The sequence below is a fragment of the Canis aureus genome, chromosome 34, assembly GCF_053574225.1.
Source record: "Canis aureus isolate CA01 chromosome 34, VMU_Caureus_v.1.0, whole genome shotgun sequence".
NCBI lineage: Eukaryota > Metazoa > Chordata > Mammalia > Carnivora > Canidae > Canis > Canis aureus.
In genome coordinates, this window is record NC_135644.1 from 28,553,088 (window position 1) to 28,574,937 (window position 21,850).

The 21,850-nt window shown below is 38.3% G+C and overlaps 1 pseudogene; it reads left to right on the plus strand.

Moving 5' to 3' along the window:
* The first annotated feature begins 2,585 nt into the window (after window positions 1-2,585).
* On the plus strand, window positions 2,586-3,269 carry LOC144304755 (proteasome subunit alpha type-2 pseudogene; annotated as a pseudogene).
* Window positions 3,270-21,850: the final 18,581 nt, after the last annotated feature.

Here is a 21,850-nt window from a genome sequence, read left to right on the forward strand (position 1 = left end):
TGAAGACAATATATAATTGAGATAAACCCAAAATTATGGGGTTTTGTGCCTCCTTTCCTCTTAGGAACTCTGAGAAGAAGACTGTCACATTAGGTCACCATGTACCAGTGAGCATAACACGAATTTAGAGGAAATTAGTCAAATAATAGTCCATCTCAATTGTGCCTCTGGAGTTGGACATTGCTCAGCTATAATTCTGAATATGGTGTCTTTGACTACCTGCTCATCCCAAACAGTAAGGACTGCATAAGATATTTAGTAAAGAGGGACCTAAAATAATTCTCACAAGTCTCCTTTTATGTGTGATGGAAAGGATTTGAAAAAATTCCCACATATCTCTAGCTGAAGAATGGAGAAGGAAGATAATATTCAGAATTAAATAGGAATCACACCCAGACCACAGGAGATTTGTAACACCAATGAGAATAGAAAGGGGTCCTGGATGGCAGGTGGGTGGACAAGTTTCCTGCGAGAAATTATAGTTCCTTTCTCCAAGCAGAGAACCGAATTAGGCAAGTTAAATTGCAGCCACTTCAGCATTGGAGCCAGCGAGGACAGAGGCTGCTCACTCCCTATAGGCTAGTGGGACGAAACACCAAAAAGGAAGTAGAGCACAGAGTCCCTTTCTGGATGCCATAAGGTGTGACCAACTTCTCTTCGCACCCAGATACCATCTTGGGAAGGAAAAGATGCCTTGAAAGGGTACTGAACTTTGAACCATCTTCATAATTACAAGAAATGGATATTTCTAAATCAGAGGAGAAGAAATTAATATTATTGGAAATTAATATTATTTGGTAAAATAGAATGTTTTATTTTTTTCCCACTCCTGGGTTCCTCTCACAATAAAAATAATTTCTTTTTTTCCCCTTTCTACCTCCATATATGCAATTGGTACTAAATATAAAGCAAGATATCTGACAAAGTTTCAATGAAATAGTTTTGAGTTAAGAAGAAAACCAGATTCTTTATAGGTAGAAGTAATCTAGTTTTGTTAAAATCTGAGAGAAGTTTTTGTTTTCTTTATTTTAAAAAAGGATTTCCACAATGAATGTTTAGTTAATTTGTGTAGTTGGAGCTTTTTATACTTTATTGATCAATTTTCAAGATTTATTTGGATTTTGAATAGATAGTGCTTTCAACAGTTAAAGAGGGTTTCATTTTATTAGTGAGTTGGGGTCCATTTTACTTCCCCAAAGCATTACATTTCTCCACTGTGTAAAGAAAGTAGAGGCCTAGATGGATTTTCATGGACTCTATGGGTTAGTTACCTAGTGCCAACAACATTGCTTTAGGGTTTTCCATAGAAAATGGGGCAAATGAGATCTTTTATGAGTACCTGCAATAAACTCAATTTAAATTTCTAGCAATAATTTTAAAAGTTGGTTTATTCTAGTTAGGTTTTGGTTTCATCTTTTCTTTCTTGTTACTCTTTTGGAGAAATGTCCAAAAATTGTATTCTTAAGGCGAGCCAGAAGCGGTATTTAAAACGTTTATCAACTGTTATGTCTTATTACCAACCAATCAGGGCCACCATGGACTGAAATGAACCAATATGGCTCTCTAGACTGGGGTCAGCAGATTGTTAGCCCTGGCTTTGGCAAAATAACTTTAGCTTGATTTACCATTTATTAGGAGTTGATACTAGTAGTACCAAAAGTTGATATTATTATGAAAAATGGGGTTTTCTGATACTCTCTCCTCACATTTTAGGGAGAGGGCACATACCCTCCCATTTCTGAGATCCTTAGCCATTTATAACTAGAAAAATTGAGTTATTTGTTTGTTCTCTGTTTAGCTTGGTAATGCAGACAAAGGAGAAAGTTATTGTTGTAGTGTAATTAACAGAAAAGTTATGTGATGGGGGCAAGCCATCTCAGCAGGAAAGGGGTTGAGTTGTGCTATAAATTATTTCCATGGAGGCTAGATCAGGAAGGACAATTTTCTTTCATGTGCTTCTCCTGAATCTGGAGGTCTGTTCCCTTTCCCTCAGGTCACAGGTAGATAAACCATACGGGGCAAAGCATAGTGGAGGAACCCTCAACATTGGTGGAGCTCAGAGGGAATAAGCTGCAAGGAGGTTTCAAGAGGACAAGGGGAGGAGTGCTCAGAGAGGGAGGTGCTCCTCCATGTCCACAGGAAACAGACGGCCACTGACAGGCAATGGCAAGCATATAACAATATTCCGCACCAGCTCTTGGACACTTTGCATGCTTGATTGTCCAATAGTAGTGCTTTTAGTAATGGGCTGCGTATCATTATTCTTTCTAATGGTAAGGGCCTAGCTTTGTAATGTGTGTGTTTGTCTTCCCTATGATGAACCCTATGACAGAGTTTGAGGATTGCTTGAACTGTCTTTTCCAATCAGTACCTACCACAGTATCTGACATGTTCTTAGTAAGTGAACAAATTACAGTGGGTGAAACTCCAGAATTACATATTTGTTCTTTACGACTCTGATCATCAAATTTTCATCTAGGTATTGGACAGTGGATCGCTCTAGGGCACTTGAAGATCCAAGGTGATCAAGATGTAGTTTGATCCAAGTCTCTTTAAAAGCAAAATCCAGGGCACTCCAGGTAAAGATGGTGGAGTGCAGTTACAGCTTTTTGTGGACTACATCTGTAAACTTGTGCAGATTGAATGTTTTGGCTGCTGTAGCTGGAGGAGCCCCTTTAGTGGGTATTAAAGCTGCAAGTCCTGTGGTATTAGCGACTGAGAAGAAACAGAAATACATTCTGTGATGAGCAAAGCATACCCGAAGTAAAACCAATTACCAAGCACATAGGCTTGGTGGAGAGTGGCCCAGATTACAGAGAGCTTGTGCAGAGCCCAGAAACTAGCTCAGCGATACTACCTCATTTACCAAGAACCCATTCCCTTATCTCAACTGGCATAAAGAGTAGCTTCTGTGATGCAAGAATACACTCAGGTGGTGTTCTTCCATTTGGAGCTTCTCTACTAATTTGTGTTTAGAATGAGGGGCAGCCATATTTACTTCAGCCATATCCATCTGGAGCTTACTTTGCCTGGAAAGCCATAGCAATGGGAAAGAACTATGTGAATAGGACGACTTCCCTTGAGAAAAGATATAATGAAGACCTGGAGCTCGAAGATGCTGTTCATACAGCCATATTAACCCTAAAGGAAAGCTTTGAAGGGCAAATGGCAGAAGACAATACGGAGGTTGAATGTGCAGTGAAGCCAGATTCGGGAGGCTCACTCCCACTGAAGTTAAGCATTACTTGGCTGCCATAGCATACGAATGAAGTGACTGAAAAATCCGCAATTCCAGATAATCCCTCTACTTAACCATGTTTAAAGTATGTTTTGTTCTGCAGACTTTTTGCATACTTATTTCTGCATGGTTTGATGGACTGATGTTTTTAAAATGACACTTATAAGTCAACCATTAAATAAAAATATATACATAAACAAAAGCAAACTCCAATTGTTGTATGAGGTTTTCTTTTTTTTTCTATTATTCCAAATTATAAAGACAAAGAAACTTGAAAAAAAATCTCAAGTGACTTAGCTCACTATAGGACAAAAATCAAATGAGCTATTGTGTTTATAGCACGTATTGTAGAACTGTGGTAAAATGTATTGAGCTTTCTTCATCAGGGATAATGTTTTACATAGTAGGACACTGATACAAGATCATCTTAGCTGCTTTCCCTTTGAAACAATCTTTGGCCAATTTCACAAATCATTTCACAAATAATGTACCTCTACTATGTGCAAGTCACTATTAGTCAGGCTAGCAATAGTTAGAGTGGTGAACAAATTCTTTCCTACCCTGGTAGACCCTATATTCTAGTGAGAGGTACAGGAAATAAACAGAGTAAATAAATAAATTACAAGACAGTGTATGACTACTCCTACTTGTCACTACAAAAGAATTAACTCAAAATGGATCAAAAAGCTAAAATGTGAGAGTTAAAATGTAAAACTCTTAGTAGAAAACATAGGAATAAATTTTATCACCTCAGATCGAGCAAAAAATTCTTACATATGATACCAGAAACCCAAGCAACAAAAGAAAAGTAGATAAGTTGGATTTCATCAAAGTTAAAAATTTTCATGCATCAAAGAACACTGTCAAGATAGTGAAAAAATAATCTGAAGAATTGGAGAAATATTTGCAAATCATATATCTGATAAGAGTCTGGTAGGTAAAATATATAAAAAATTCTTACGACTTAACAAAAAAAGATGAACATCCTAGTTAAAAAATGGGTAAGAGACTCACATAAAGATTTTTTCCAACGAAGATATGCAAATTGCCAACAATTATTTCTAAAGCTATTCAGCGTCATTAGTCGTTAGGGGAATGAAAACAAAAATCACAAGGAGACACCACCTTACACCCACTAGAATGGTTACAAAAGAAAAAATATAAGTGTTGGCAGGATGTGGAGAAATTGGTATCTTTGTATATTGTTGGTGGGACTCTAAAATTGTGCAACCACAGTGGAAAGCAGTTTGACAGTTCCTCAGAAGTTAAACATGGAATTACCACGTGACCCAGCAACTCCACGCTGAGGCATACACCCAAGAGAACCGAAAACAGGTGTTCAAACAAAACTGTTCGGAAATGTTCATAGCAGCCCTACACACAATAGCCAAAAGGTGGAAGTGACACAGATGTCCATCCACAAATACGTGGATACAGCAAATGCGGTGTGTCAGCATGACGGAATATTGCTCAGCCACAAAATGGGACGAAGTACCGATACAGGCTAAGTGTGAATAAACCCTGAACGCGTGACTCTAAGTGCAAGAGACCGCATACAACACGCCACGTATGGTAGGATTCAACTTAAACGAAATAGCCAGAGTCGGGTGTAGAATAGGTGATGGAGTTTGCTGATGGATTATATATGCTACCTTAGAGAAAGACGAGTGAAGAATGACTCCAAAATTTTTGGTCTGAATAACTGGAAAGATGGAGTTGCCATTTGCTGAGAGGAGGAGGGCTGTGAAAGCAGGAGGTTTGGGGGAAAATGAAGTTGGTTTTGGAGAGAAGTTCAAAAGATCTATTTGATGCCCAAGGGGAGGAGTTGCGTAGGTAACTGGCCGGACTGTGCGGTGTTCAGGGAAGAGGCCTGAGCTCCTAAACAAGCTTGCATTTAAAGCTGTATGACCTGAATACAGTCACCAGAGTGTCGTGAGATGTGACAAGAGTTGCAGAGACTGAGCGCTGGGACATTTTCATTTTAGAACCGGGGGGAGGGGGGGGGCTGCAAAGGGGCCTGAGAAGAAGCCAGCTGGGATTTTATCCCCTTCTGATGGCTCTATCAGTTTTTTTTTTTCAGGTAATTATAAATCTAGGTCGACAGGCCAGTCTTGAAGCCCTGGGTCGCAGTTTTCGCTGTCATTTGGATGCGATCCTTGGTTCTGGTGGAGCCTCTCACTCCATATACTACGTTGCTGATTCCCTGTCAACTCCTCTGTCTTAGTCAGTCCTCCTTCCTGCTTCACGTACGCATTCTGTGGGGAATAGCAACACCATTTTCCCAATGACCCAGACTGGAGACCTCAAAAACACATTTGGCCCGTCCTCCCTTATCCCACAACACTGTGGTTCCCACCCTCACCTGGCCACTCACCTGGACCTCTACAACAGCATCCGGGCTCTCCCTTGGCTTCCCCTCGCTCTCCCTTCCAGCCAGCCCTGGGCACCGCTGTAGGTTTGGAGCAGATCTGAGTAAGGTTATTCTTCTGCTTGGTGTCCCTTTCCCGTCACTCTCTCTCCCTCCCTACTCTTTATCCAAATCCTAACCACCTTCCAAGGCCCGTTTCACATGTGCATTCCGACCTGAAGCACAGAGCTTTTATTATCCTCAAGCCACATGAACTATTTCATGACCCTTAGAAAGTTTTACATTTCATATTTCTTATAACCCAATGAGGTTTGGTTAGTTTCGTCAGTTGAGAAGCTAGGCCTCCTTCTTGTAACAACATTTGGAATTTCTCTTGAGGGAGCTATTTATATTCTATATTCTTCTGCTAGATGAATTTGGGGCTGACCACCCTGTTTGGTACAGAGACAGTCACAGACTCGAGGCCCAAACAGTTCCGCTAAATGCTTCAGGGATGGACAGGTGGACGCCAGCTGGGCAGGTGAGTCACTTTCTGTCCTTTTATCCTGCTTCACTTTTTCAAATAGCACTTATCATGGATAATTCTACATATTTATTTCTGTATTTGTCTAGCGTATGTTCCGTCACTAGAGCATGGGCTCCACGAGGGCAGGCGCTTTGTCTATTTTGCATACCGGTCCCGTAGCCTCTGAGGCTGAACGCTGCCTCATACTTACCATGCGCTTAATGTTCGCTAAATGACTGAATACATTAGTGACACCATCCCAGGGCTGCTGCAAGAACTATCAGGAAACAGAGTGGTTTATGTCCAGACCTGACATAAGAACTATCAGGCAGAGTGGGAGTCGGGGACTGGTGGTGGTTATTTTGCCACCGCAGAGGGGAGCCTGCCTGAGAAGGGAGCCAACCCTGGGCCGGGCGGTAACCAAGACGGATTTCTGCCAACATGATTTGAATGCCTGGACCCAGCTGGAGGTGCACTTCCTGTTGCTTGAAGAATTTGCAGTTTGTGAAGCAATATCTTCTCCCCCACCCCAGCCAGTTTCAGTCACCTGCAGGCGCCCTGATAGGCGGTTCACATCATAGGCCCTTTGTATAGTGTATCATAGAACTGGGCATCGTTCAGCTCTTCCGTAGGACTGCAGCTACCTGAGGGAAACGACTGTGCCTTAGGCTCATCTTTACATTGCACCTAGCACTGACTTACTGATTTCCTGTGGTCACCTGGTAATCATCGGACACTTATTGAATTAAAATATATAAAATTATCTGTCTTCATTTGAAAGTCAGAGATACCTTTTCTTACATAGTATTTTGAAGAAAGGTATTATGTCCCTGAAGAAGACGTTTGCAGTGTGTCCACATCTTAGTGTTCTTGAAATGAAGCTTCAACCTCTGAAATATTTTCACTAACGTTTCCTACCATATTCTATAATAATATATTAATCACATTAGAATTTTGGATGAGTCCCAAAAAGTATGTTAAATTTGGCTCCTTATCAAAAGCCTGGGAAAATATTGAAATATCTCTGCTTCAATGTCTAACTTGATATGAGTGCTTCTTTGGTGTGCATGGATGTAAAAAGGGAGGGGAGTCCTACTCATTTAACAGAAGGCATGATGTGTTTTTGGATTCGCAGATTCGTGTAATCCTAATGGTCCGCCATGAACATTCTCATATTTTGGCCTGAATTTCTGCCTGTGAAATTAGAGCCAAATGAAAGGTTATGGCTGTGCCCGAGTTCATTAATTCTCTCTCACTCTTGCTGGTGACCAGCCGTACCTATGGGTTTGCGGGCCACAGTTAGAAGCCAAATGATCTCCCTCGGCAAGAAATCAGCAGTTTTGATCCCCAAAGCGCAGGGTTTTAAATTAATGGAAATAAGCAGCCAAAGATAGAAGGTAGTCGATTCTGGCTCATTAGTATTTCAAGGAGAAGAAAACAAACACTATCTATTTCCCCCAAACATGTGCACATGCCAGAGCCTTGCCTCCTCCTTTGCCTCCTTGTCATTTGAACATTAATGCACATGCTCCGGGGACTGTATTCTAGGCAAGAAGTCAGAGAAACGTTTGACCCAGAAGGAGATTAGAAGTCCCTGGGTGCAGAGCACAGGCCTGAGGTGCCCAGGACGTCCGTGCTGCGGGGAGAAGTGTGAGGGATGAGGCCACGCCTTTCTTCTATGCTCACGTGCGCGGTATCTGACACGAGGTAGAGGCTCTATAACCTATTATTTTGCTTAATAAATGAAGAAATAGAGTCCAGTCACTGTCCCGGAGGCAGAAGTATAATGCTCTAAAACTCAACTTGTTTTTTGTCTTGTTCTGTTTTGTTTTATTCTTTGAGACTTTCTAAGTGGATTTGGTACTCTTCACTGATTAACAGTAATTAGAGTCAAGATTCTTTGTGTTATATTTCATTAATACAGTTATTGTTGCCTGTCAAGATTATTATTATTGTTATTATTTTTAGTGCAGTGCTCTACAGAGTCAAAAAACAGCTGCTCGACGCCTTTTTTTTTTTAAATAATTTCAATTCATTAATGTAGAAACTTCTCAGACTTATTTTCCCTTCTAGGTTATGAAGCTGTAACTCCTCGGAAAACCCCCAACATTCTTCTTCTTCTTCTTTTTTTCCCTAATTACCCTTCTCTGGATAATCTCCAGTTCCTCCAAGTGATTCTTTCAAGGGTATAAAATCCATTACTGCAGGCTTTCTTGGACAATAACAATTCTGTCCTTGCCCTTTGGTTGACAGAGTAACATGCCCAACATTCTGGTAATGTGAGGGCCGAGGGACCCGACAGTTGTTTTCTCCCCATACTCAGTTGCCAGTTTAAATACTATCAATGTTTCCAAATTTATAGCACTGTGGTCTCACATTGACTGAAAAAAAGTCTTATATGGAAGCAAGAGTTGTGTTTTTTATTTTTATTTTTTTTATTTATTTTTTTTACTATCGTCCACCAGTTCTTATAATATAAGAGAGGCAATTTTCCAATTCTTGCAAACACATCTGTAGGCTGGCGCCCCAACATCAGGTGCTACAGTTCACGCTTGTTTAAATGGAAGAAGCTGGTCAAGTACCAAGCACCTGCTCGAAGTATTCCATATGATTTTCCTCTCAGAAGGAATGACCAAGCTGAAGCAGCTGTGGGTAATTTCATTCGCCAAAACAAGCTGGAAGCAAAAAGGAAAAATAACATAATTAAAATCCTAAATGGAACTCAGTACAATCTCATTAATAAGCTACAAAGTATTTAAATAGCTAGCATGCCTCTGTGCTTGCCAGTATTACCACATCATCAAGAAAGTGAAAAATGGACATACAAGTTATTCATTAAGTATAAAGGTAGGAAACTTGTGGGCTGATTAATTCAAGTAGGTAAATGAAGCCAAGAAGTAGAGGTATGGATCACTTGATGGAAAATAACCAAGTAAGTCCTTTGCTAGCTCACCTGTCTGCTTGGTGTATGATCCATAGGATAGATAGATAAATAGATAGATAGATAGATAGATAAAATCATCTATCTATGTATCTATCTATGTATCTATGTATCTATCTATCATCTATCATCTATCTATCCACAACCCTGAGATTGTGACCTGAGCTGAAGTATTTGCTCAACTCTAGAGTGCTAAAAAAGAAAATCAGAAAATTCCAACAATCACTAAGCCAGAAACAATATGTGGTAATTAAAAACTTCTCCCATTCCCTTATGTACATCACTTTGTAACATGACCTTGCTGGTCCTCTTAACCAGCGAACTTTTATTTCTTCACCAATTGAATTTGGACTTGCCTCTGTAACTTGCTTTGGCCAAAGGAACATTACCAAATGTGACTCAAGCAGAGGCTTGAAAATGTACATTGGGGTCTGTGACAGTTATTTTGTGTGTTACTTGACTGGACTAAGGGAAATCCAGATAGCTTGTTAAAATATTATTTCTTGGTGTGTCTGTGAGGGTGTTTCCAGAGGACACTAACATTTGAATTAGTGAAAGACATGGCCTTAAATGAACAATAAAGGAAAGGAAGGGCAAATTCGCTCTCTCTCTCCTTGAGCAGAGACAACTATCTTCTTCCATTCTTGGTTCTCAGACCTTCAGATGCAGACTGAATTATATTCCTAGGTTTCCAGGTTCTCCATTTGCAAATGGCAAACTGTGGAACTTCTCCACCTCCATAACCACATTAAGTCAATTTCTATAATAAAAATCCTCTTTATATGTATCTCTATATATTCTATTGATTCTGTTTCTCTGGAGAATTCTATTATAGGGCCTTACTCTCTCTTCCTGCTGTGAACCCTGAGAACTCCAAGTGAAGAAGTATGGGCTAATCTAGGAGAGAGACAAGAGAGAGAGAGAGAAACTCAAACATTTCATTCTCTCCATTCAAACATCATGCAGAGAGAGGCTCAAACATTTTGGCCATCAAGGCCACAGCTCTAGACATTTTAGTGAAGCCAAGCTAAACCACGAGCTTAACCATCCTAGACCAGAATTGCCAAGCCCCCAACAGAAACATGAGAAATAAATTGTTTTGGTTTTAAGTCACTAAGTCAGCAGCAAAGGCTAATTTATACACAATAAAATAATTATTTATATAATTAAAATTCAACTGTAAAACGTGGCATGTGGTGGTAAAATGATTAGAGAAATTATACAAAGGTGAGGTTGGGTGGAAATGCCTCAAACGCCAGTGAGGTTTGGTGATGGGTGCAGAATATTTTGCAAAGTTTTTTTTTTTTTTTTTTTTCCTGCTTCATTTTCATCCCCAAACCATCTGCAAATCCTGGTCACTTTATATTTAGATTCCTGCAAACACCTTCTTATGCATCTTCCATAAGATTTGTCGTTTTGTCCATAATCCAAATAAGTATGCTTAGAGCCATTTGAGTTATATATAAATTCTTTGAGGAATGGAACTATACTTAGTATCAAGATTTTTTGATTGTTCAAATAAAGTATTTCACCTTGGAAGCTAAATAGATAATACGGTGATTTTAAAGTATATCCACAGATTCTTTGACCACAGTCCCCCAGTTCAAAAGGTGGAGCCCACATGTGAAATAATTAGTTTCCAATCAAGGTATAGTCTGTTTAATGGGCCTCGGCACAAAATGTCATTTGTCTCTTGCTCAATTGAAAAAGGCTGGACTTAGTGGCTTGCTTCTAATGAATAGGTTGTAGTGGAAGGGATGGCAAGTGACTTCTGAGGCTAGGTCATTGAAAAAAATAGAGTCTTTCTCTCTCTTGGATTATTCACTTTGGAGGAGGGGAGCAGACTTGTCGGGGCAATCGAGTAGTCCTTTGGAGAGGCCCACCTAGTGAGTGACTGCATTTCCCACCATCGACCAGCACCAACTTATCAGCTCATGTGAATGAACTACTTTGGAAAAGGATTCTCCAGTCCAAGTCCCAAATCAACGCCCCAGCCATTATCTTGACCACTACATAATGAAGGGCCTCAAGGCAGAACCATCCAGCTCCGGGCTGCTCCTTAATTCCTAGTCCTGAAAAACTCCGAGATTTTTAAAATGTTTCTTGTCTTGAGCTACCAAATTTTAAGGTAGTTTGTTTTACAGCAATAGATAACTATTATACAGAATAAGAAAAGGATGGCATTTACATAGCCCTTTTAAAAATAAAGATTATAAGTCGATCAATCAAATTTTGGTACAACAGCTACAGCAAGGAAAGTTAGTAGTTCCAATCCTTTATCTAGGAATCCAAATGTGGACTCACACACACTTTTAGTGTTTTGCAATGATGCCATTATCTAATCAGCTGTCCTTATTCAAATTCTGGCAAATGTTGCAATAATCATCTCTATAGAAGGACACTGATCATGTATTACGGGTAGGTATTTTGCTTCTCTAATGCCCTTTAAATTTTTAACAGTCACAAAGCCTTTATTTTTTTGAAAATTAAAAACTATTTATTTTATTTTTCAACTTTGTTAAGGTATATTTAATATGTAAAGAGTTGTGCATATTTAATGTATATACATTAGTTGTATATATTTTGAGTTTGGATATTATGCATATACCGATGATACCATCATCACAAACAATACAGTAAACATATCTATCACCTCCGAAAGATTTCTTGAGTCCCCTCACTTTTTTTATTTTCCTTTCCCTGTGGTAAGAACACTTAGCATGAGAGTCCAGGATAGACAAATATATAAAGACAGAAAGTACCTTGAAGGACATCTGGGAGGTGATAGTTAAAAGGTACAGGTTTCCTTTTGAGATGATGAAAATATTCTACAGTGGGTTGTGGTGATGGTCACATATCTGTGTGAATATACTGAAAAGCATACATTTTAAATGCGGAAATTGTATAGTATGTGAATTATTACATACATCTTGATGAAACTGTTAGAAAAAAAGTTCAACTAATGAAACATTGACAACATGCTTTCAGGCTCTTTTTAAAAATTTTTTTAAAAAATTTAAGGACTTATTTATTTTAGAGAGGAGAGAGTGAGCAATAGAGAGAGAGGTGGGGGCATAGGGAGAGGGAGAGAGAGGCCTAAGCAGACTCCACACTAAGTACAGAGCCCAGCATGGGGCTCCATCTCACAACCCCGAGATCACAACCTGAGCTGAAACCTACAGTGGGATGCTTATCAGATGGAGCCACCCAGACACCCCCAGATTCTTCATTAATGTGTAGGATGTAGATACAAAACATTTGATCTGTGATTGGTAATTTCAAATTCATGTTTCATGTTAGATTTGTGTTAGATTATACATATCCTCAACTTCAAGAATAAAATTTCCCAAAGAAAGTTTTATTAGAATCACAAGACTAGAGTTGAGTTAAGCAGAACCAGCTCAGGCTTGGAGTTTTTGCTCACATATCCGTGGGTCTACTCTTTGCATACAAACCAAGACATCATAACATCACAAGGCAAGAACAAGCTAAACTACTGGCTAAACAAATCAAATCTTGAAAAGTTAAAGGCTTTCTTACTTTTCCAAATAAAACAGATGGGACACTATTCCAGAACTCTAGGGACAAAAATCTCAGAATACAGATGTCGATGTTATTTGAACCATGTTTGAGCATGCATGCTAGTATACTGGTCCTACCCATCACCAAATCAGCTCAACCCGAGGATGACCTGGGGTTGGATGGTTTCCCCATGTCTTTTCGTCCACATTTTCCTTCCTACAAGCTATCAGCTGAAGGCTTCTTACCATTCACAGCTGTGTATAGTCAATAGTCTATCACTTCTATCTTCTATAATCTACTATCACTAAGTATTAAATATTCCTTAATAATATATTAAAGGCTATCATATTTCTTCAATCCGCAAATCTGTGGCCTATTTTAATGTTGAGAGACAGCTCTTGGTGTTTTGCCACCCAAATATAATAGGTTTGTGTACCACTTAAGACCCCACAGGACTGGGGATTCTTTAATTTGGCACAGATTGGGAAAAGCACTGGAGATGTCTGGAAGGACAGGTAGACTTGGTTTGGGGAGACCCTTGAGAGAAGCGGAAGGGAGGAAAAATGGAGCAGAAAAGGACTGGGGTGTAAGAGAATGGGGCACAGCAGGCAGCTGCGGTAGTGGTTTCATTTTCTTTTCCTTGCTACAGATCATTGGTACTGATGGCAACCTCTTTCCATCATTCCCCTCCCATGGCACTTGCCTCGCTCAGGCTACACTTGAGATTTCTGGGTGGGGTGAGCCAGTAGAGGTTATAGCCCCCAGGAATGTTCCTGAGAGCCAGAGCGCTCAAGTGCCTGGAGAGGAGGGCACCATACACAGCCAAGATCAGGGACTTGAAGTCTGCCAGCAGAAGCCTGGACGTGCTGTCGCCTCTGCTTCCCTGACAGCAGAGTTGGTGCTTAAGAGACAGCCTGGAAGCAGACCTTTGTTCAAGTCAAAGTTCTACAATTTACTAGCTGCATGATCTTGGGCCAGTCACTTCACTCCTGTGAAACCAATTTAAATATAAAATGAGGATGATAGTAACATCCAGCTCATACAGTTATTGTGAGAATAACAATGATTCTCACTACTACTACTAACATAAGAATAGTGTCTGATACATAGTTAGCAGCAAATACGTGAGAGACATTTTTATATTGTGTTTAGGCCTCCTTACCCATCCAGATGGAAACGGGTCCTGGAAGTGGGGCCCTGGACTTTATTTTTCCATTCAGCACACCAACAAACGTTGAAACTTTTTGATCACCTTAACATCCTGGCTATAGAGCCATCTGGAATACTTGCTGGAAATATTTTGAAAGACTTGATAAAAGCTCATTGGGATAATTTCTCAAATGAAACGACAGCTGTGAATGGATAAGAAGCCCTTGCCCATCACATTTTGGGCAGTTCTAAAGCATGTAATGTTGACAAAGAATAAATTATGGAGGCCACTTTAGATGACTTTCTAATTTATCCAGCAATGCCAATTTGGTTAGAAATTAATTCTCAGCATTTCACATTTCTTTCTTTCTTTCTTTCTTTTTTTTTTTTTAAGATTTATTTATTTATTTAGAGAAAGAGAGCAAGCGTGAGTGCCTGAGTGGGAGGAGAGGCAGAAACTCCCACCGAGCAGGGAGTCCAAGGACCCGGGGCTCCATCCAGGAACCCTGAGATCATGAGCAAGTGGAAGGCAGATGCCTAACCGATTGAACCACCCAGGTGTCCCAGCATTTCACATTTCACTGAAGGAAGGTAAGTATCTTTTGAACTTTTCTTCCATATACCCACAGGATTTGGGATTTTTTAATGCTGATTAAAAGAGAAAATAATCTTATTGACATGGACCATCTCATGTTCGGCCAAAATAAGTGGCATCATGGTTAATAGTCTCTAATTAACAGCTGGTTATAAATAGTTCTATGCTTTTAATCGAGGAAATTGTTTTCTGGTATGTGGTATTTGAATTCGTAGTTTACATACAGGCAAGTGTTACTGGTTTTAATTTATGTCAATGGCATAAAGTTTAAAAAACATCTATTATTTTAAAGTGAGTTATTTTAAAGAAAAAAGAAGAAAATACAGGACGGGTAGCACGTGGCTATGGTATGACCGAACCCAGCCATATAAGTGCATCCCTGGCTCAGATCATCGGGTTTACTGTGGGCTTAATAAATGCTTTGTGTGTACATGAGCGGGATTTGCCTTTTTCAGTGCATTCCTGCCACGTTCCCAGTTCCAAGAAATGCACGTTCTCTGAATCTGCCATTCTTAGTGTGTACTTTTACTTCTTGAACTTGGACCTGCTTTTGAGTCTTTCTTTTTTTTCTTCTTTAGTATTTTTAAGTATTTTTGAGCAATTTGAGATCGAAGACAGCTCTGTATTGTTCTTTCTCTTTGCTCTTTACCCTTTTCTTTTCCCATGCATTGGAAGCTCCAATATCCAGTTTCTAGGACTTTCACTGCTCTATACTTTTTGTAGCCTCCAGGACATGGCACGGTGTCTGATATGTAAGTGCTAAATAAATAGAAGTTTAAGATGGATCATAGAGTTAACTTAGTGCCTCCGTGCATTCCAACTTGGTAGAGCCCTAAGTGTGGCTAGCATGTGCAGGTTGGCCAGTTCTTAGCTCTCATCTTTCATTACCTTCTTATTACTCATCATCCCTTTTGTGATACATTTCCTTCTTAGAAAACATTTTTCACTTTTCTTCCGGGATTCCATTCTCTCCTGATTTTCCTTCTACTGTACTTGTGACTCTTTCCCAGTCTCCCTTATTCTCTTCTTTTCAGACTGTTGATGTAAGTGTCCTAGGGCTCAGTGTTTGCACTTATGATTTACGCTCACTGGACAAGCTTATCAATTTGTTCAGTTGTTAAGGCCAAAAATGTCAGAGTCATTCTTGAGCTCTTTATTTTTCTCCTATTACATATCTAATCCTTGAGCAAACTTTATTAACTGTATCTCCAAAATATATGCACACTTCTACAATCCTGATGCAAGCAACAATTATATTATGCTAAGATTATGGCATTATCTCCTGAATCACATGTTTACTTACATTCCTGTCTTTCTATACTTTATTCTCAAAAGTCATTTAAAAAATCACTATTATCATGTCACTTATCTTTCACTTCACATAGATGATATCTGTTTTAATTGTTCTCTAGTTCTCTTATCATATTTATTCCCAGCATCAGTATTGGTCTAGGGCAGCTTTGTATTGTTGATATGTATAGGTATTATCGATATGCAATAATCCGTACATAGTTAAAGTATCCAATTTGATGACTTTTGACATATGTGTTCACCACCATGCAACAATCACCACAATCAAGATGATGAAGATATTCATTACTCCTAAAGTTTCTCTCTGCTCCCTCTTCCTGCCCTTTGAATCTCCACTTCCATTTTCCTGGCCTCCACTGATCTGCTTTCTGTCATATAGCTTTTTTTTAATTTTCAAAAATTTTATATATGGAATGATATGGTATGTATTCTTTTTTTTTTGTATTCTATTTTTGTCCTAATTCTTTTATCTAGTATAATTGAGATCCGTCCATGTTGTCCTGTGTATAAATTGCCTATTCCTTTTTGTTGCTGAGTACTAATCTATTACGTGAATATACCGTGGTTTGATTTTCCATTATGTGGAAAGGTGATGGGCATTTGAGTTGTTTCTAGTTTCTAGTTTTTGGTACTGATAAAAGAACTACTGTGAAGATGCTTGTGTAAGTCTTTATATGGACATAGTCTTCCATTTCTTTTGGGTAAATACCCAGGAGAGGGATGGCCAGATCATATGGTAGATGGCTGTTTTACTTTTCGATAAACCTCCAATCTGTTTCCCAAATTGTTTTACCAATTTACCTAACCACCAGCAGCGTATGAGAGTTCCAGTGCCTCCACGTTCTCACTAACACTTGCTGTGGTCAGTAATTTAATTTTAGTCACCCTAATATGTGTGTGGTAGCACTTCAGTGTGATTTTAATTGGGATTTTACTAATGAGGAATAATGTCACATGTCTTTTCATGTGTGTATTTTTCACCCCTATATCTTCCTTGGTGAAGTGTCTTTAAAATCTTTTGACCATTTTCTTATTAGGTTATTTTCTTATTATTGAGTTTTGAGAGTTTTTAAAAAACAATCTTGGATAAAAATATTCTTTTTATCAGATATATCATTTGCAAATATTATCTCCAAGTTCATGGCTTGTATTTTCATTTTCATTATTTTAACAGTATTTTTTGAAAAGCGGAAGTATTACATTTTGATGAAATCCAATTTACCTGTTTCTCTTTTAAGAGTCCTACTTTAGGTGTTGTGTCTAAGAAGTCTCAGCCTAAGTCAAAGTCACAAAGATTTTTTTCCTATATATTCTTTCAGAAATTCTATAGTTTTAGGGCTTACATTTAGGTTCTATGATCCTTTTTAAGTTAACTTTTATACATGGCGTGAAGTACAAATTGAAGTTCCTTTTGTTGGCATATGAATATCAATTATTCCAATTCCATTTTTTGAAAACACAATTATCTCTCCAATAAATTGCTTTCTCATCTTTGTAAGAAATTAGTTGTCTGAGTATGTGTGGATCCATTTCTAGAGTCTCTATTCTATTTCACTGATCTATTTCTCTATCTTGATGCCATATCCACACCATCTTGTTTATGCCTCATATTCTAATAGAACAAACTATATTATTTCCCCATTTATTTAGTTTATCATGTGTTTTCCCCCAACTCTTGGGAAGCAAGCTCCACAAGGGAGGAGGTTTTTGTCACTTCTGTTCTCTGCTTTTTCCCAGAATACTGCCTATTTCAATGTAGTTACTTGGTACATTTTGTTAAATGAATAAATTAATAGAGAATTCAAGTGAAGAGATGATTAGCTTTTGTCAAATTGAAGTGGCAGCAGAACCCCTAGGGAGATCTGGCTTTTGAAAATATGAGACAGATAAGAGATAGACATCTGGGAGATATCCGCATAGAGGATAAACTTCTTAGGGTCTTTTCATTGTTTCAGATGACTTAAAGACAACAGCAAGGATATTCATATTCTGGGTATTGCTTCTCTGGAAAAGCCAGTCACTGGTGTCTGCATGGCATAAAGAGTAGAGAAGGCAGGATTTTCCCTTTTGAGGTGTCTGGTATATGAGACTATGCAACTCTGCACCTTGTCCTAGTTTAAAGCCCTCTCTACTTGCTTGACATCTGACTGAGGCATGATCCCTTTCTTTTCTTTTCATTCAGCCTTGATCTTCCAATTGGCCTTTGACTGCTGACTTCTGTACTTTACTTGGTTCCAGACTGTCTGCTTGGCTGACCCTGTGCTTAATTCCTGACCTCTCCATGACTCTTAGGAACCAAAGCTTGAACCCTAGACTGACTGCTGTCCACAGTTCAGTCAGAAGATGGAAGCCTTTAGAATAAATGAATCATCAAAGGGAGGAGAATATATATTAATATAAAAATAGGTCTCTGGGTCAAATCTTGTGAAATGTTCAAAGTAGTAGAAAGGAAGAAGGGAATAAAAAAGAAAGAAAAGGTGGGAGAGCATAAAAGAGAGTTTTAAAAAGAGAGAAAATATTTTCATGAAGAAAAGATTAGTCAACTGAATGAAATATCGTAGAGGATAAAGAGTGAGTCAAGTCCATTGAACTGTGCAAACGGAAAGCCATTGGTGACCTTTAATTACATCCTGAAATTTACTTGCTAGATAATTTTGGTACTGGTTTGAATGTGCTTCTTCACCATTTAGAAATGAACATATGTTTCTATATGTGTAAATGTAAGCATTTTGAAGAGATAATTTGGCTTAATCCTCACTGGAGGTAGGAAGAAGCGGGGTGTGTGTGTGTGTGTACTTGTCGTGCATGTGTGTCTGTGTGTAGGTGGCTATGGGGAGGAGAAGTACTTAGGATTTACATTTTTTTCTTTTGTCTTCTTTTCCCTTCTTCTTCCCCCGTATAACAAAATCAAATGGCACAGAAGTAGGAAGCCATGGTCTGGTTTGAGGGATTTGCTCTGGGTCAGGCAAGTATTTTCATGTTTGCTGTGAAGAAGAAAAAAAGAACGCCGGCTTTTTGCTCACCCATCTCAAATTATAATTTACTGCTCTTAAGGGCTAGCAGCATTTGGAGATCTGTGTTCTATTTCATTCAATGGGCTTAGCCCCATTCAGATGGTTTACATGACAGAGTGGTCTCACACAGTTCTTTCAAAAGTTTAAATCTGGGCTTAAGAAGCTGAAGTTGGCAGCAAGATGTGATTAAGCATATCAGAAGGACAAAGATAGTCTTGTGTTTTCACGACTGCCAGGGTTTAAAGGAGTTTATTTCAGAGATATATATATATATATGTAATATGAAACTTATACATATATATAATTTATAGCTATCATGTTAATGAAAATATTATGGCTTGATAATGTAAGGGGATAACTAATTTAAAGCCAAAAGTATTTGGATGATTACATATCAGGTTTTGTAACTGAAAATACTTTTTGGCCAACATTTTAGTGACCCGATTTACAAGCTGCTTTTTAAAAGACAAGACATACATAGACACACACTTGCACACACATTTAAGATAGGGGCTAGGAGAAAAAGTACTCGTTTTGGGGACCTGTTTGATTGTATGCCACAATTCAAGGTAAGCAGGTGGCCTAGTGCAATATAAAAGGCTTGCTAAACAAAGAATTTTATTTCCTGGTTGGTGCCTGCAGGGGAGGAATTATGAAAGGAAAGCAGAAACCTGACAGCCAAAGAGAGTCCAGAATTTTGGAATGAAGTGTTTTTATTGATTTTAAAAGGTATGCAAATTAATTACAATTTACAAACAAACCTAAGCTTTTGAAAATGATAGATGATTAAAAAAATAGTAACAGGTGAAAAAAATAGTTCATTAAATCCTATGAGAAATCATAGCTGTAGCTCAATAGAATGGTGTTACTTTATTTTATCAGAGATAACAGATTTTGTAAGAAGCCAAATAAATACACAATTTGAAAGAGTGGTATATTGCTTAGTTACCTATTCTTCTGCATAAACTACTAGTGAATAGATCAAATGGGAAGAACAAACATCTTCGGGGGATTACACCAAATTCTACAGTGTTTTGTGCCACAAACACTAGTTTCAAGTTATTTCTAATAGGAAAGACCATCTACCTCAAGCTAAATAAAATCTTCATTTTAGTAGTCATACTGAATAAATACCGCGTGCATTTCTGAAATTAATAGTTACTTGAAGCCACAAATGCCCACATTTGTTTTCTTATTTTCATAGATGATTTCACTAAGCAGAAGCCCTTGTTAATCCTACATTCACATAGATAGAAGGTCAAAGTTGGTCAGTGAGCCAAGAAATACCATATCAGGGTTTCTTTCCTCTTCAATTGAAAAAGGTATAAATTGTGGAATTAGTGTATTGATTGAAGGCTACAACTTCAAGCAATCAGTTTTTCTGGGTTGACAAGATTATTTTATCCTACTTTTCTTTTATTATTATGTGTAGTATTTGAGTCATCCTTCAGGCAGATGAAGTGACAGCTTGATTTAACTCAATAAAATCCACCAGTTAGGTAACCTACTGAGCCGAACAAAAGATGAAAACAACTGCAAGGGGCAGGTGCACTGTTAGTTTAGGCGAGCAGAGGAGTCTGAAGAAGAAGAAAATATTAACAGAAATTATGCTCTAATCAATGCATTTCTATGGAAACTTGAGAGAAATTTATAAAACCTTCTTGCTGGGCAATTGAGCAGATAATGCCTTTGCTTTAAAAACAAAACAAAATAAACACATCTTTAAAACCAGACTATGTGCATGAAAAGCAATGTCTCCATAATGGCTGTGCTTTTGTTTAATTGCAGCAAGTCAAATAATCTTTAATTTCTTGGTATATTTGAGATGAAAACACCGCATGATGGATTTGTGGTGGTTTGGAAATTAAAACTATAATTTGTGTATCTTTCATTGAACCTTTGCTTTCTCACATTGTATCCAATTGATGTCTTTTATGATTTCTTAAAATGTCTTTGAATGTTTACGAATAATATCAATTTGAATTTCCCTAAGACACCTAAACACATAAGTCATTGTGGGTAGTTTGTTTGCAGAACTAGAAGAGTCTTATCATTTTAAATGTTGATTTAATGGAACTGAAGTCTTTATTTTAAGCTCTTCAGGCCTAAGGATGCTCATTGTTCTTTGATTACATATAAGACTTTCATTAATGACAGTGAGAATGTCTCCAGGGGCAACTGGGAGCAACGTGTGTGAGCAGAAGTTTGCTTTTAAATTAATGGTTTCATTAATGCTCAGATTTTGGAGTTTTAGAGATCACATTATTTATTGTATTGGCTTGAATAGAATGGGGTTGGAAATCCTGGAGGAGTATGAGTGAAATTTCTGGTGTGGTTGTGGAGTGGAAGGAGGGCTGTAGTTTCACTGTTAAAAGGAAAATGTTGGGAATTCCTTTCATGGCAGTACTCTTAGGTTTTATATGAAACTGACCTGGTCTTTGTAGGAAGAAGCCATTTTGTATGTAGCTCAGATACGTGAGCACCAACTTTTTACATGTCTTCCAGAATTCTCCTCAATAAGCAATGCTGGTATTAAATAACTTTCAGAAACACTTCTTGTAAAGCTAACAGAAAAGTTGCATGGAATGGCAAATAGATTTTTCCTTGCATACTAATTTTGACCAATTGGTAGTGTTCTCCTGACATGAGATGTGGATGATTCTGACATTCTCTCCAGGGTTAGCTGGAACAAATACAAGGAGGCATTAGTGACAACTGCTTTGAATGCAGAATGGGGAAATTATGGCATATGGGCTGCGACATTGTCACTACTTTTTTTTTAAAGAGGTATAATTCATATTTATTTGTGAAATTAGTAGTTTTTCTTTAGCTCTTATCTTTGTTCTCCTCTGACTTTTCTTTTCCACACATATTTCTGTCATCAGAAGTTTCCACAACTAAGGGGATTTCTGATGGGTAAGGGAAGTGGTATTGACAGTGCAATTGCTTGGGTTGCATTCACTCCACTGGCACAACAATGGTGTGTTAAGCTAAAACTTTTGGAAGGGGAACAGGTTAGTGGTACTAATGGGGCAGGTGCCCATTTATTGGAGGCACTGACATTACAAAGATTGATTATTTTCAAATACTTTTCATTTCCTTTATGACCCAAGGAATTGGAAGTACCTTGGAAAGCTGTGGTTAATATAAAGGAAATTAAAATTGCATGCCTAAGGATGTAAGCTTTCTATACCATTAAGTTTAAGA